This window comes from Schistocerca americana, chromosome 1 (assembly GCF_021461395.2).
Source record: "Schistocerca americana isolate TAMUIC-IGC-003095 chromosome 1, iqSchAmer2.1, whole genome shotgun sequence".
In the NCBI taxonomy this organism is placed as follows: Eukaryota; Metazoa; Arthropoda; class Insecta; order Orthoptera; family Acrididae; genus Schistocerca; species Schistocerca americana.
Window position 1 is genome coordinate 102,596,203 of NC_060119.1, and position 16,888 is coordinate 102,613,090.

The 16,888-nt window shown below is 40.1% G+C and overlaps 1 non-coding gene across 1 annotated transcript; it reads left to right on the top strand.

Annotated features, from left to right (window-relative positions):
- The first annotated feature begins 15,905 nt into the window (after positions 1-15,905).
- Trnal-caa lies at positions 15,906-15,980 on the top strand. Its single transcript has one exon. It is a non-coding gene; the product is annotated as a tRNA-Leu (tRNA).
- The last annotated feature ends 908 nt before the right edge of the window (positions 15,981-16,888 follow it).

Sequence of the window (16,888 nt, forward strand, 5' to 3'; positions counted from 1 at the left end):
GCATTACTTACCATGGCCTTCCACTGCCGGTCCTTGGTCCCACATTCATCTGGACTTTGAATACCCCATACTTGACTCTATGTGGCTTACCATCATGCATGCTGGGTCCTGTTTTCTGTTTGTGGTCTGCAAGTCTTCCAATTTCTCTTCCCACACCATTTGGGCAATTAACCAGATTTTCGCACTAGAGGGCCTCCATAGATCTATTGTCACTGATAATGGGCTTCAGCTAACTTCCTCTGAATTTTCTGCCTTCTGTGCTGCTCACAGCATTGCATTAATTCCCACCGTGCTTTTCCACCTTGTCTCTAATGGCACTGCTGAGCATTTTCTGCAGACTTTTAAATTTCAAATGTCTAAACTACACAAGTACCACTCCTCTCATGAGAAATTCATCTTTTTCACAGATCATACTGAGGCACTCTGATGGAGGGCTCCTCTCTGGCAGAGAGGCCCCATGGTTGCCCTCTCCACTTTTCTCTGTCCATTCTCCACCCGACAGACCATCCCCCTTCTCCTCTTCTTCCCACCAACATTGTTTGTCTCCCAGGGACCTGATGTGGGATATGAATTTTTTCTGTGGCTAGCCCCGGTGGCTGACAACCACTGTTTCCCATCTTCTGAGGCAAGTAATGCTTCTCATCACACTCCTCGAGTGCTTCCAACTCTTACAGCACATCAACCAATACTGCCCCTGCCATGGTTTTTGGCCTCCAACAGACTCTGCCATTCAGTTCTGTGTTTCAGATACAAAGGACTCTGAGTAGCTTGCTGCTCACCCAGCAGATGCGTTGCTTCCACCTTCCAGTGTGCCCAGCCAGACGATGTCTCCATTCACCATCCCAATGGATGTCAACACACCAGCAACCCCTACCATGCCCTCTGGCAATGCTTCTGGCAGTGACGATGCCATTGTCTCTCACTCCAGTCTCTGCCCCTCTTGGTCTTTCTCGAGAATTGGGGAAGATATGGTGTGTTTCTGGGGTCTCCCATAAGCTGCCAACCCACAACATTACACAGTTATGCAGCTTCTTGCTCCAGTTCTGCAGGCACATTGGTTAAAGTCAGCTGAACTTCGCCTGTCCTGCAGGAAGCAAGCTAGTTCTGAGGGCACCCACGAGAGCAGTAGACATCACCATGTATATGGATCTTTCGGTGCTTCTGCAGTCCATATTCCTCAGCCAGTTTGAGCACACATTGCCAGACCAATAGCTATCTAGTAGTCATCCACCACATGTGTGTAACTGCCTTCGCCCAGCAAGCAACAGACAGTTCAATCTATGCCAGCAGAGGCCGAAGTTTCCCAGCATTCTGTCACCGCCCAGACTTGATGATGCCCTTGCCACCAGGGAGCAATGCGCATCATGACCTGCTGCTCCAGCTGTGAACTCTGAGGCTCAAACTCGGTGTATTGCTTATGAGATGGGACTTTATTTTTTTGCATACTGTGCATCCTAAGAAGAGAAGCACTTTTTTTTCAATAGAACTTTTCAGAGGATTGGCTTACATAAATATTTATTTACATTTTTTTCCGAGAACTTTGAGTTGTCCAAGAAGTCTTTCCTTTATTGTCAAGAAGGATTTTTCTTATTTGCTTTGAAATGCTAAAAGAGTGCAGGACTTGCGTTTGTAAACATAAATTGATTGTGTCAACAAACTGATTCATGAGTGTAATCACTTACTTACTATAAAATTGTCCTAAGCTGGGAAACTTTACAAAGACAATAACGTCAGCTTGGTAGGTCATGGTTTTAGTTTCTGGATATGCAAAAGGAATTCTGCCGATATTTTACCTTTACTCAGGTGAAGCAATTACAGGATAACGTTACACTAACTTCCTGGACCAACTACAGCATAAGATATTCAAATGAAAGCCAGGTTTGGCAGGAAAGAAAGTCATCATTCAACAAGACAGTATGCGCACACACAAGTGTCAATGCCATGACAAAAATACATCAATTTAGATATGAATTGTTGCCAAGCTCACCTTATTTGGCTCCATCAAACATCCATTTCTTCCTCAAGCTCAGTATTTTCTATGATGGATAGAGATTGTCTTCAAACGAAGAACAGACAGCCAAAGTTGACAGTGTTTTGGAAGCTCAGAGGAATCTAATTTTTGAGTTGAGCTCAAGGTATTGGAATATCACTGGGCCACATGTATTAGTACAAAGGGAGCCTACACTGAAACATAAAAAAGTTACACTTGTGTGATTCATATCCTTCTATTCCACTCTAAGAACTTTTGGAACTACCTCATACATTAATGGCTTGCCACTACAGGCCACACAAGATGAAACAGTGTTACTTGCTGACAACAATAATATAATAATTACAAATAGGACACCAGAAATGTTAGGAGAAAGCTCACACAGCACTTATGTCAGTCCCCAACAGGTAACTCTTAATATAAAGGAGACTAATCACAAGAACATCTATATAAGTAGAAAACCTAATAGAAAAGCCTTAAAGTACAAAATGAGACCATAGAGGGAGTAGCTGTCCATAAATTTCTCAGTACCTATGTTGATCGACTATCAAAACAACATTTCATTTTATTATCCATGTTATATATGTCAGATTTTTCGAATTTGCTACCCAAGAGCAAGCTACGTGTAGCTGACCATGAGAGGAGCAGAAGACTTTGAGGTTGATAGAATGAGATTTTCACACTGCAGCAGAGTGTGCACTGATATGAAACTTCCTGGCACATTAAAACTGTGTGCCGGACTGAGACTTGAACTCGGGACTTTTGCCATTTGTGGGCAAGTGCTCTACCATCACTGGTAGAAAGCAGATCATGCACAGACCAAATCAACACCTCGAGGATCATTACTGAGCAATCCTTAGAATACTGCTCTCCATTGTACCTGGCTTTTGCTGACTTTGAAAAAGCCTTTGATAGGGTGCAGCATGAAGTCATCTGGAAAACAATGCAGAGTTACAGAGTACCTCCAAAGATCATCAGTATCATGAATACGATGTACAGAGAATATAATTGCCAGGTGAAACATGGTGGAAATCACTCTGAAACATTCATTTTAAATTTGGAGTAAGGCACTGCTGTTTTTCTGACATTAGATGGTGTCATGAAGAAGGTAACACGAGAGAAAAAAAGAATTATACAGTGGACTCTATATGATTGCCTTGACGACCTGGACTTTACAAACTACATCTGTCTCCTGACCCATGTTTTCAAGGATATGAGTGAGAATCAGAAGCTCAGAGAGCTGTATTATAAATAAACACAGCTAAGAGTAAAGAGCTTAGTATGAACACTAACAGCAAGAATGAACTATCTGTGAAAGAAGAGGAGATTGAGCAGGTGAACAGCTTTTGTTGTCTATGAAGCATTGTTTCCAAAAATGGTGGGGCAACTGAAGACGTCGAAAGTAGGATCCAAACTGCATCAGGATCCATTGCAAGTACTATGACAGTTAGGCAGGATGTGAGAAAACTTGAATTTCTTGGCTGAGTGGATGCTCATAAGCGACACATCACACCGGTAAATGCCAAATGACATCTCTTGGTATAAGGAGCATAAACACTGGACGATTCAACAGTGGAAAAATGTTGTTTGGAGTGACAAATCACACTACACAGTGTGGGACTCTCATGACAGGGTGTGGGTATAGCAAATGCCCCGAGCTTCATCTGCCAGAGTGTCAAGTGCCAACAGTAACAGTAATTGCCAACAGGTGGTGGTTTTATGGCGTGGTCATGTTTTTCATGGAGCTTGCATCCCTTGTTGTTTTGCATGGCATTATCACAGCACAGGCCTACATTGATGCTTTAAGCACCTTCTTGCCTCCCACTGTTGAAGAGCAATTTGGGGATGGCGATTGCATCTTTCACTACGTTTGAGCACTTGTTCATAATGCATGCCATGAGGGGGAGTGGTTATATGACAATAATGAGCCACTGTGTTTTTTATGTGCCGAAATGTGCCTGTTGTGCTTCCTATGTGCTTTTGCCCCAGATCAAAGCTATCGCAGATCAGGTGTCTGCAGGTAATGCACAGCCAGCTAGTGTTTCCACATCCTCACTAGCATACTCACATATGTTACTGTGCCAAAGACCAAACCACTACGTATTGGAATCACTGCATCTTTGTCAAGCAAACTTCCCAGTGTTGTCCACCACGTGACAAACCATAAGTCAGCAGCACCCATGAGTTGAGTATGTACAGTTATCAAACTGTGTCAAATTACTTGTTCATCTTGGATAGAAAGTCTGTCCCTTGTTTTCGTATAGAAATAGAGTCTGACATGTGAACTGTCCACACACAATGCTCATAGGGGATCAACGAGCACCATTTTAGCTATTCGCTACCAATTACTTGTCTGTCAACACCTACGGTGTCTGTCCTTCACAACTACATCTAGGATTGCACTGCACCTTCAGCTGGAAACTCACCATTGCATTTATCACAGAACCAGCCATTGGTGCTGATTTCTTAGCACATTTTCTGCTGCTCCCCAACATTCCTGGCTCTCATCTCATTGACAAGGTCTCCAGTCACTTAACTGTTGGGTTCCACTATGTTGTACCAAATTTTGTACTGAAGCTCATCCATGCTGCATTACCAGGATCATCTCAACCATTTTCCAGCCATCATGCTCTCACGTGGAACACCAAGAAAACAATGACACCGCACGGTACATCTCACATGCACCAAACCTAGTCCTCCAGTTTTCGATAGACCATGACACTTCACACTGGAGCAATTTGTTTCCGCTGAAGCCAAATTTCAGTTTCCGCTTTGGAATGACATCATTCACTACATGATCAGACCCTTTAGTGAAGATCACATAAGGAGGTCCATGGCAGCTCATAGCACTGTTGCAGGCTTCCAGCTGTGAAGTGCTAACAGCTGCAGGTGAAAACAATAGCTGTCTACTGAAGTGTTGCCACAGAGACGTTTATAAAATTGCAATACATTATTGGTTGAGGTAGGCCTGTGAAGCTGCTGCACCTAGCCACTCCAGCTGTCAGGGACCAACTTACAGCAACTCAACTATAACAACTATAGTCCTCTCCTCTCCAGTTCATACTGAAAAGGGATACATCCTGACAGACCTATGGCAAATATTGCGTATTTTGCTCATAATGCATCCACCATCCCAGACATATATCCTCTTCCAGGAGTTTGCTACTTCAACTATGCCCTCAGCAGTACTTCAGTGTTCTTGGCAGCATGAAGGCATCCATGCAGGTACCAGTCACCATGGAAGACAGCCCAAAGGCATCCATCAGCACACCGCTTTGCATCTTTGAATCACTTAAGATGCCATTTTATCTCCATAATACTGCCAAATATTGCACTGAATTATCAACAGTGCTTCATCACCTGTTGCTTCCTTTACATCAACATCATAGTAGTGTTTTCTGCTTCATCACAGCTACACTGAACCACTGATTTCTGAGAAGGTTATGCATTTTAGAATGATATCTCACCTCAGGAACAACATCCTCAGTAAATAGCAGTTTGGGGTTCAGAAAAGTTACTCTACTGTTAATGCCCTTTACGTGCCGACTCAACCAATGAACTCCAGGGACATAATTCGGACTGGGAAAAATCATGTATCGAATTTCCCAAGCCTCAGGTCCACTAGTGTTACTTATATGTGTGACCAATCTTCTGTCTAATATATAGCATGCAGAATTAGTTTCTTTTGCAGATGACACTAATATTGCAGGGTTCATACACCCTGCGATAGTCAGGAAAAACCTGGAAAATTTTTAGACTTCCAGAAAGATTTCATTACATTAGTTTTCATTTAAATTTTTGTAATTTCAGCTGGTAATAACATGTTACTCTAACAAAGAACTTTACTTAACCCACTGTTGCAGAGTAATATTGCAGCAATAAAATATAAACAAGAGAATAAAACCAAATTAAAACTGTAGTTGCGCAGTAAATGTGTCCTTTAACAATTACAAAAGACTGTGAACACACACAAGACTCTTCCAACTACCAAATGTGTCAAAGACTGTGCAATACTTAGTAACAACAAATTTCTTTCAGTGTGTCTGTCTCTTGGGCCTTGTTTCAATGAGTGTGACATCACAACTGCTTACATTCGTAATAGGTCGAGGGAGAATGTTGCAAATGGTAGTGTGAAAAGTTTTACTTTCAATGTAATTTCCTTTTACGAAAGATGAATTATGTTATGTGTGAGAATGTGCAATGAATTTCTTATAGAAACACTGAAGATCAGACATTTACACTGTTATTTAATATTTTACTGCCACATTTTGTTTGATGTTTCTTAAAGGGTAACACAAGCTACAAAAGACTAAGTTTCAAGATTAGCTTTCCATATTTCTTATAGATCTTTCATAGAGTACAAATTAAGCACTAACTATGGCAAAAAGTACAACTATCCTTTAAAAAATGTGCAAAGTGAGTTATTGAAAAAGTCCATATGTAATTTTCTTTTCTATCATAAAGTCAAAATGTTTGATCGAACATGTATTCAGCCAGGTAACCTACGAAATGTTCTGTGCACAGCAACAAAATTTATAATAATGCTTGACAGAAATATTCAGTGCCTGAAATTTAAGCTGTATTCTTAGTATCCTGCCTAACCACAAACAGCAAAATAGTTTTGTTAGCCAATATTATATGTAATAGCTTAGTTTTTTCTTGTAGCTATGCTGTATGTATGGTAATGTAATTTAGCTTTTCCTGTTTCTGTGTTTGCACTAATTAAGAATGATGCTGCTATTGGCTGACTATATCAATGAATATCTGCTGTCTTTGGCTGGTAAGATCATGCGGCATAAACTATGATTGGTGGACAAAAGCACATGCTATCTCGATTTCAGTACTTCAGAAGTTACCGTGCCATATTTGGTACGTAAATGTTGCTGCACCTGCCTTTGGCTGGCACAGACACAAATTATTATGTGATACCTCCAGTCGCAACTTACAACCTTTCCTACCAGATCCTTTCCCCCAGCAGGCCTTTGACAGTGTCCATAACCTATGGCACCCAGGTATTAAAGCTACTACCAGGATTCATCACTATGTGTGGCTTGGCATCTGCTCAGATAGTTGCAGCTGGGACCACTGGTGTGGTGCCTGTAAGCTTAGTAAGGTTGATCTGCACATCCATGGCCCATTTGGTGATTTTACTGTGGCTACAGGGGGGCTTATGCATGCCCATGTTAACATTGTCAATCACTTCCTCACCTCTGATGTTCAGCAGTATCTTTTACCTATCATTGAATATTTCACACTTTGGCCAGGGGCAACACCAATTTCTTACATCTCAGCTGATACTGTGGCACTAGCATTTGTCAGTAAGTGGACTGATCACTATGCTTTGCTATTCCACATCCCCAAAGGTTGTGAAAGGAAATTTGAATTCCAGCTGTTCAAAAAGCTTTCCAAATTCTTTGGCACTCATCATCACCATCCAGCCCCAAAAGATACGGTTCAGTGATGGCATTAAATTTTGAAGGTGGCTCTAGTTTGTCACAACAAAGCAAGGACTACTGTACTCCTCCTCATACTTCTCAACCTCCACTTGTTTCAAGGCAGACCTCAACAGTCCAGTGACTAGGCTCTTTTATGGTATATGGTGAGCAGCTTCAGATACCAAAGAATGTGTCGAATTCTCTGCTACCTCTTCTGACACTGACATTTCAGCATTCCTGTATGAACTGCACAACGATATTCCATGCATACGGCCTCAACTTGGCTCTCAGTATGGCACCCCAACTTCCTTCGTTCATTCAGATTCAGCAACTGCCATGCATGTAATGGTCAGTGTTGAGGGGGTCAGGCCTGGTCTCCAATGTCCATTCTCGGGACCTCACAAGATTGTTAGTCGAAGTCATTATACCATGGAAGTTTCCATAAATGGGAACACATAGACACTGTCACTGGAACATATAAAGGTGACATACACCTTCCCATTTGAACCCACTTCTATCCACTCGCCTCAGACGACCTCAACACCACCTCACCAGTCAGCACAATCTTTGATCCAATCCTACTCTGGGCCTCAAGTGCACTTACCAGCCTAATTTACCTGACCCTTGACTACACCCTCATTTTTGGAGGGGGGTTACGTTTTGTAGCCGGGATACATAATAATATAATACACGACACTCAACAACATAGAATGCAAGTTTGATGTCTAGGTTATATCACCACAGTGTGTCCAATTTAAGGCGATCCAGCAGGATTAGGGAGCAGACGATTCAGATGTGTCCCTGCTACTGCTGCTGCTTCACTGGACTTACCTGCATATAATGTATACTCTCACAGACACGAGACAGAACATACTCATCCATTAAGTGTGCTGTGATGGAGTAGTGATTTCCTTGTTCACTTGTGTGGTGGGATATGTTGTGATTTGAATGGTCATCCTACAGTGGAGTGTGCAGTGTAAAAAGTAGTTATTTGTGTGATGGATCATACTGTGGTTTCAGTTGTCACATGAGTGACAGATTTTGTCATGCGCTAATGCCCACTCATGTGACAGGATGTGACAGTGAGCACTGTGGTCACCTGAGCCACAGATTGTTCACAGTGTGATTCAGCATTTGCAACAGCCCCTATACCATGATTAAGTGGTCACCCCTGCAACAGGTGTTTTGTGACATTGTCATCCATCATGTCTGTGAATAGTTTCTTGAACCAACAATCTTCTCAGTAATTTATAACATAGTGAGCAGATACGTCTTTTATGTGTCACAACATGCCTGTTGTACTTCCTATGTAAATTATCCCAATATCATATAATTTCAGCCATCTCAAATTTGGGAGATCTGTACCCACTGCACACTGTTTGTGAGATAAGACGTAAACTATTCATTTATGACCCCGTCACCCTTATTTCCAGTACTTCAGGTTTACCTAGAAGTATTTCATGACGAACAATGTCAGATGCTTTGTTGAGGTGTGGGTAAATAACTGTTACATTTTATCCTTCATCTAGGGCTTCTAAAACTAATTTTATAAATTTTCCTGTTGTAGCTTCTGTTCCCCTTCCAGATCTGAAACCAAAAGGTGGATGGGAAGAACTTCTGCTTGTGTTAGGTAATCGGGGAAGCAACTGGAAGTGAATGATTGATTTATAGTATCTGTCAGAGATACTTGTATGCTGCTAATACAATCCCATAGTAGACACACTGCAACCTCACCTGGAGCTATTTATATTTTACTCTTAAATTTATACACAATCCCAATGATTCATGGTTATTAGCAGCAGCTTTATGTAAAGTACATAGTTATTTGCAGCTGTATACTATATTTTTGGTAGCTTTACTTGAAGTTGGTTGCTATGTTACTAAAGTAATGGTCAAGAAAGTTATCCTTAGGATTAGCTATTAAACCACCTTTATTTTTAATTTTCATATTTGTCAGGTTTGGCTTGGTGCTACCAGTTTCTTGTTTTACTATATTCCTTGTTGCTTTGCTTTTATTGTTGAACATCTGTATAGCCTTATCCTTTTGAATTCTTTTTGCATCCTGCAGCAGTTTCCTATAGGTTCTTTTGCATTTGATAAAAAAAAAAAAAAAACCGTAAGAAGGCTCGGCTACTCTCATTGTCTTTTCTAGAGCTGAGATATTTGAGTGTTCAGAATAGTCTGGTACCTTTGTTTCCCAGTTTTTTCTGGTAGATTCTCCAACAGAATGTGCGATTTCAGGAAATGTCTCGTCAAACTTTAGTTTCAATATAGTCATGAAATTGCTCAGTTTTACATTTACATACTTCGGACCATGTCTGGCTGGTGCAGTATTTCTCAGCTTTTCTTTTTAACAGTGTTTATCATTATACTTTTCTTTGTTTGTCTGATGATATTTCATATGTAAATGTATTAGGGATAAACTGTGTTGTAATCTGATAGAAGACATTAGGCTCTTGTCGAAATTTGTTTCTGTTTTTTGGTAAAAACTAATTCTCAATACAAGATGGAGTTGGTGGACCTAGTTAATGTTCATTCAGTTGAGGATGTAGTGGTGCCAGAGGTATCTAAACCATAAACTCAAGATCTGTCACCAAAATTCTGGAGTAGTTGGGAATTTGAGCTGCAAAACAAACACAGATGACCACTCTTGTTACAGCATTAGCCACAAAGCAAAAAGAAATGACTACTAGACAGGAGGATATGCCCACTAGGCAAGATCTGGGCACAAGTGAGCACTCAACTTAATGACTTAGCAGAGAAACTGGAAGCCAGATTGTAGGGATTAGAAAGTGACATAACTGAATTGCGAAAAGCTCAAGAGCTGATCCCTGGATCTATTGAGAAGCTACCAACAGAAATGAATGAGATCCATGATAGGTAGGTATCCTTAGGTTGCACTGTAGACAATCTTTCATACAAAGTGATTAATTTGTCATAAGAGTAAGAAAAAATTGTACAAGAACTGTTTACTGTGCACAGGCAGCAAGACACAGCACACATATTGGTCTTTAAATATGTCTGCTTGTGACTGTATATGTGTGGATGGATATGTGTGTGTGTGTGCGAGTGTATACCCGTCTTTTTTCCCCCTAAGGTAAGTCTTTCCGCTCCCGGGATTGGAATGACTCCTTACCCTCTCCCTTAAAACCCACATCCTTTCATCTTTCCCTCTCCTTCCCTCTTTCCTGATGAGGCAACAGTTTGCGAGGGAGATCAGATCATAAAATCTGTGAACATGTGAATCAAGACTTCTGTTAGTAATCTGTTGACCCTGCCAGCAGTGGGCTAAAGAAGGAATTACTCAAGATCAAGGAACAAATAGGATCTGATTCTTTTCAGTGGAGAAATAAAATAGTTGAAACAGTGAAAGCCCTGAACAAAGGGTTAATAGATGTCCAGGGGGCAGTACAGCAATGCTAATATTAATTGCATGAAAACATAATGGCTTATATCTTGAGCCCTAGATCAGACTATAACAATCTAAATGTGTATCAGCCTGTTCAAAATATTTCACTGTCTGCACATGGTATGCTGACGGTGACAATGCTATACACAGTAATAATGATGGAAATGAATATCCTTAAGCATAGAAACTTTTAAATATATTCATCAAATAAGATGGTATATCCTGTGGTACTCATTTGTGGCTTTACATATGTATTGCCATGGGCATGGACCAAGGTGCAAAAGATAAGTTATGTAACTGAATATATGCATGATGACAGGGCCCTATGGGCAACTGAAATGCTTCATGCAAAACATACACCAAATTATCAAAAGATGTGGGCTAGTAATGTGAACACATGGGAGCAGCATCACATACACATGGTTTAAAAGGACAATGCATTGGTAGATTTATCATTTGTACTCATGTGATTTTTCTTATTTTTTATTTTAAACATCTTGTCTGTAAGACGAAATTGAGGAGCATATATCCAAAGTCATGGAATGTGTCTCTACATGAAATTACAACATGAAAGTACTAACAGATAAAATAAAATTTTTATGAACCCACAAATGTCAAGTTATAAGTTTATGTATAAGCAATCAAACAATATAACAGAGGAATCAGCTTAGTGTTTCAAGGAATTCCTAGACAGAATAGAGGGTGACCCATGAGGAAACTATTTAGTTTCAATTTGAAAGAGTGTGGATTACTGCTAAGATTTTTGAATTCTTGTGGTAGGTTATCGAAAATGGATGCCGCAGTGTATTGCACACCTTTCTGCACAAGAGCCAAGGAACTGTGATCAAAATACAGATTGAATTTCTGCCTAGTATTAACTGAGTGCAAGCTGCTATTTCTCATGGGGAAAAAACTGATATTGTTAAAAATAAATGACCGTAAAGAGCATATATATTGAGAGGCCAATGTCAGAATACCCAGACAAATGAACAGCCAAAAGTATTCTTCAAGAATGGGAAGAGTTAACCCAAAATATAATACCATACATCATAAGAAAATGAAATTAAGCAAAGTAGACTACTTTCCATGTCGAACTATCACTCACCCCAGATATGGTTCAAATAGTGAAAATGGCAGCTTTCCTTGAGCAAGATCCTGAATGTGGGCCTTCCATGACAGTTTACTATCTATCTGAATGTCCACCCCCAATAGCTGAGTGGTCAGCATGACGGATTGCTGTCCTATGGGCCTGGGTTTGATTCCCAGCTGGGTTGGGGATTTTCTCCGCTCAGGGACTGGGTGTTCTGCTGTCTTCATCATCATTTCATCCACATCCAGCCTGCAGATTGCCCAGTGTGGCGCTGAATGTAATAAGACCTACACCAAGGCAGCCAGACCTGCCCTGCAAGGAACCTCCTAGCCAATGACACCAAACGCTCATTTCCATTTCCATCTATGTGAATACCTAGAAATTTGAACTGTTCAGTTTCTCTAATCATATGCTCATTTTGTGAAATTGAAACATTGGTTTTTTTTGAATTGTGTATTAGAAACTGTAAAAACTGTGTGTTACTGTGATTTAACATTAATCTGGTTTTTACAAGCCTTGAGTTTATGTCATGAACTGTGCTATTCGAAACAGAGCCAATGTAGCACACAATATCCTCTACTCCCAAGCTATTGTCATCAGCAAACAGAAATATTTTAGAGTTACCCGTATAAAGTACCTCATAGAGGAAATAGAGTATAGCATTTTCAATTGTTGAACCACTTCTTAAAATGAATTGTACAGTTGACACCAAATTATGTGAAATAAAATGATCATTTTTTTTTACATACACAACCTTCTCAATAACTTTAGCAAACACTGATGGCATATAAATAGGTCTAAAATTGTTTACATTATTCCTTTCTCCTTTTTTACAAAGTGGCTTTACTCTGAGGACAGTAAACTGTCAATTCTTAAAGGAAAAATTACAAATATGACTAAGTACAGGCTAACATGTGCAGCACAATGCCTTAATATTCTGCTAGACAATCCATTATATCCATGAGAATTCTTAGTCTACAGTGATTTCATTATTGATTCAATCTCCCTCTTGTCAGTATCACAGAGAAGTATTTCAGACATGAATATTGGAAAAGTATTTTTCAAGAGTTTTATATCATTCCCTGTAGAAACTAAGTTTTCATTTAAATCTCAAGCAATGCTCAGGAAATGACTGACAGATACTAATAAGAATAAGGATATCACATAGATCAAAATGGGAATTATATCAAAATGTTAGAAGTAGTCACAGTCAAGGTACAGTAGCATGTAACAAACACTAATGTAAAGTGTCTAAAAACGTTATTAGGAAGACAAAGAGTATGTGCTACACAAACAGAACAGCTAGTTCGCAGGATGAAATTAAAACCATATCGTCAGCTGTGAAGAAAGTGACTGATCACAAACACAGGGTCAATGATATAACGGCAGTTTGTAGTAAAAATATATCTGTTGACTGGTAACTCATACATATTTACAATATTTAACAGTCTTTTCTGAGCATCACTTGTCATTTAAATAAAAACTTAGTTTTTCTAGGGAATTACATAACACCCTTGGAAAATACTTTTCCAATATTGATGACTGAAATACTTCACTGTGATACCAACATGGGGGAGATACAATCTATAGTTAAATCTCTGCTAGTTCCCTGTTTAGAATGTGCTAATGGAACGCAAATTCGAAAAGAGCGTGATAATTAGTTAAGGAACCCATAATATAGTTACTAGGCCACAATTGCTCACAACAGGTTTGAAGAACATTCTGGATAAGTTGGGTGAATGATTTGGCCACACTAATTGTCCAACATGAGTCACATCAGAATGTATGGAATGTGACTGAGAGGTTAGTTTGTGCACAAGATCATGCTTTGGCAGCACTTGTTCATTTATGGATGACTATAGAGGCAGTAATGGCTTGGTATTTCTACAGTGCACTTCCACTGACTTGTTAAGTCCATGACATGTTCAATTGCTGCACTATGCCAGGCAAAAGGGTGTTTATGTAACAGATGGTACAGGAGATGTGTCATTTCACAAATAGTTCTCCCTTTGATAGAAAATGGTTTGACAGATACAGAGTTGGTATAAGTAATGGTAGGAGGGTGTGCAGGTTAAGCCTTACAGTGGAGATGGTCACAGGGCTAGGGACCATAGAGTAGGAAAATAAGTGTGGAAGGAGCATGAGGTCTGAGAAGAATGTTACTGTTATTGGCAGGGACATGACAAGCTATTCTACATGTCATGGACAAAATGTCAGATAGAATGGACCTCATTTCACGGTATGATTTTAGGGAGACATAGGCTTGTTGAAGTAGCTGATAAATGCTTTCAAGACCAGCATAATACTGAGTCACTAGTGTATTCCTAGGAATTTTTTGGAGATATCAGTAGTACCAGACCTGGATGTGATGGCCGAGGAAATCTGCTTTTGAGCTAAGGTGGTGCTGTAATTATGTCCAGTGAAGACAGAAGTGAGAAAGGTGATGCATCCCTGTAAACAGCCTGCATCTGAATAAATGTGTTTGCCTTGCCTATGCTGTATGAGAGGAAACATTGGACATGGAATGGATGGCAGTTGTCAAAATATAAGTACCATTTTTGTTAATAGTTTTAAAGGGCCTGGACATCATGAGGGTTCAAACAATGAAAATTTTCTGTTTTATTTAATAAAATTCTGTGATTCTTCCTGATTCTTCAAACATGTACTTTATGTACAAAATGCGACCTAATGACTTTTTTGTTTAAATGCCTTTTAAAGCAGATGCAGTGAGTACTTTTTAAGTGCCTAGGAGCCCACAAGAAGTCTACTAATATCAAAGATAGACCTTAATTTTAGGATGAAATATCTCAGAATGTATGTTTGCAGCACAGAAGGTCTTTCAAATTCTAAATTCCTGCAAAAATGTTTACATGGTAAAATGCAGAATTCAGAAAAAGCTCTCAGTAGTTGCATTTGGGACCACTTGCCAAAACTGCATTTTTGGAATGTCAGCCTTTCAGATTGGTGTGATGGATGTCATAATATACACTAATGGTGGAGTTACAAGCAGACTCAAAATCATAAACAGACAAATCATCTGGAGACACTATAAAAATGGGCTTCTACTGGTGGACAATCAGTGTGTCAGTGAAGATAAAAAAGCTGCTGAATGCATCACAAAGGAGGCCAGAGTAACAAAGAAAAGAAAGAAAACTAGAGAAAACTTGAAGAATGAGATTTTCACTCTGCAGCAGAGTATGCGCTGATATGAAACTTCCTGGCAGATTAAAACTGTGTGCCGGACCGAGACTCGAACTCGGGACCTTTGCCTTTCGTGGGCAAGTGCTCTACCAACTGAGCTACCCAAGCATGACTCACGCCACATCCTCACAGCTTTACTTCTGCCAGTACCTCGTCTCCTACCTTCCAAACTTTACAGAAGCTCTCCTGCGAACCTTGCAGAACTAGCACTCCTGAAAGAAAGGATATTGCGGAGACATGGCTTAGCCACAGCCTAGGGGATGTTTCCAGAATGAGATTTTCACTCTGCAGCGGAGTGTGTGCTGATATGAAACTTCCTGGCAGATTAAAACTGTGTGCCGGACCAAGACTCAAACTCGGGACCTTTGCCTTTCGCAGGCAAGTGCTCTACCAACTGAGCTACCCAAGCATGACTCACGCCCCATCCTCACAGCTTTACTTCTGCCAGTACCTCGTCTCCTACCTTCCAAACTTTACAGAAACTCTCCTGCGAACCTTGCAGAACTAGCACTCCTGAAAGAAAGGAGATTACGGAGACATGGCTTAGCCACAGCCTAGGGGATTTTTCCAGAATGAGATATTCACTCTGCAGTGGAGTGTGCGCTGATATGAAACTTCCTGGCAGATTAAAACTCTGTGCTGGATCGAGACTCAAACTTGGGACCTTTCCCGTTCGCGGGAAAGTGCTCTACCAACTGAGCAGGAGAGCTTCTGTAAAGTTTGGAAGGTAGGAGACGAGGTTCTTTCAGAAGTAAAGCTGTGAGGACAGGGTGTGAGTCATGCTTGGGTAGCTCAGTTGGTAGAGCACTTGCCCGCAAAAGGCAAAGGTCCCGAGTTCGAGTCTCGGTCCGGCACACAGTTTTAATCTGCGAATGCACCCATGTATTTCCCCCCAGCCGCCCAATCATCTGTCTACCTCCTGACTGTCCCTAACTGCCCAAACCTCTTCACACCAGGTCCCTGTCTGTTCCTAGAGTAGAGCCACTACTTGATCATCCCCATCCCTACCCTACTATGCTTTGATGTCCAAATACTTAAAATATAGGTTACATAAAGCTATTCCATATGTACATTTTGCAAATGTTTCTTGGATGAAGGTTTAGGTACAACACCAACATTTCAATGAAAATGGAAACAATATTAATCAGATATAATAACATCGATATGATGTCCCTAAGAAAATTGAAGGGAAGGTGGTGATGAATTTCATGTGCAGGACAGTGAACCCCTTCTTGGTTTCATCTATGATGTGGACGAACAGGAAATAGGGTTGATCCAAGGAATGGTAGAATGGTGGTGATCTGTCCCACATTATGGCACGTCAGCACTGATGGCATGTGAATATACAACATAGTTGAACATAAAACAGCAAAACTTCATTGTCATGAATCAATTTAAGGGAATTTATTAGTTTATCAATGATAATTTGTGCAGAGTAACTTGTTTTTATTTATTTATTTATCCATCCATAGACAATCAGGATTGTATGGATGTTGTCAAATGAGTATATACAATAGGTAAACAAATTTATAATTATCACAATCGGAATTCATGAATATTGTAACATAAAGATACATTGTTAAATCACTTAATAACACAGTTGATAATTTTTACATATTGCTGTATATTTACATCATTCCAAGTAATCCTTGACAGTATAAAAACACTTTTCCAAGAGATAATTTTTAAGCGATTTCCTGAAGATATCAATTTTGCTTATGTCTTTGATTTCTCATGGAAGATTTTTGTATAATTTCATTCCA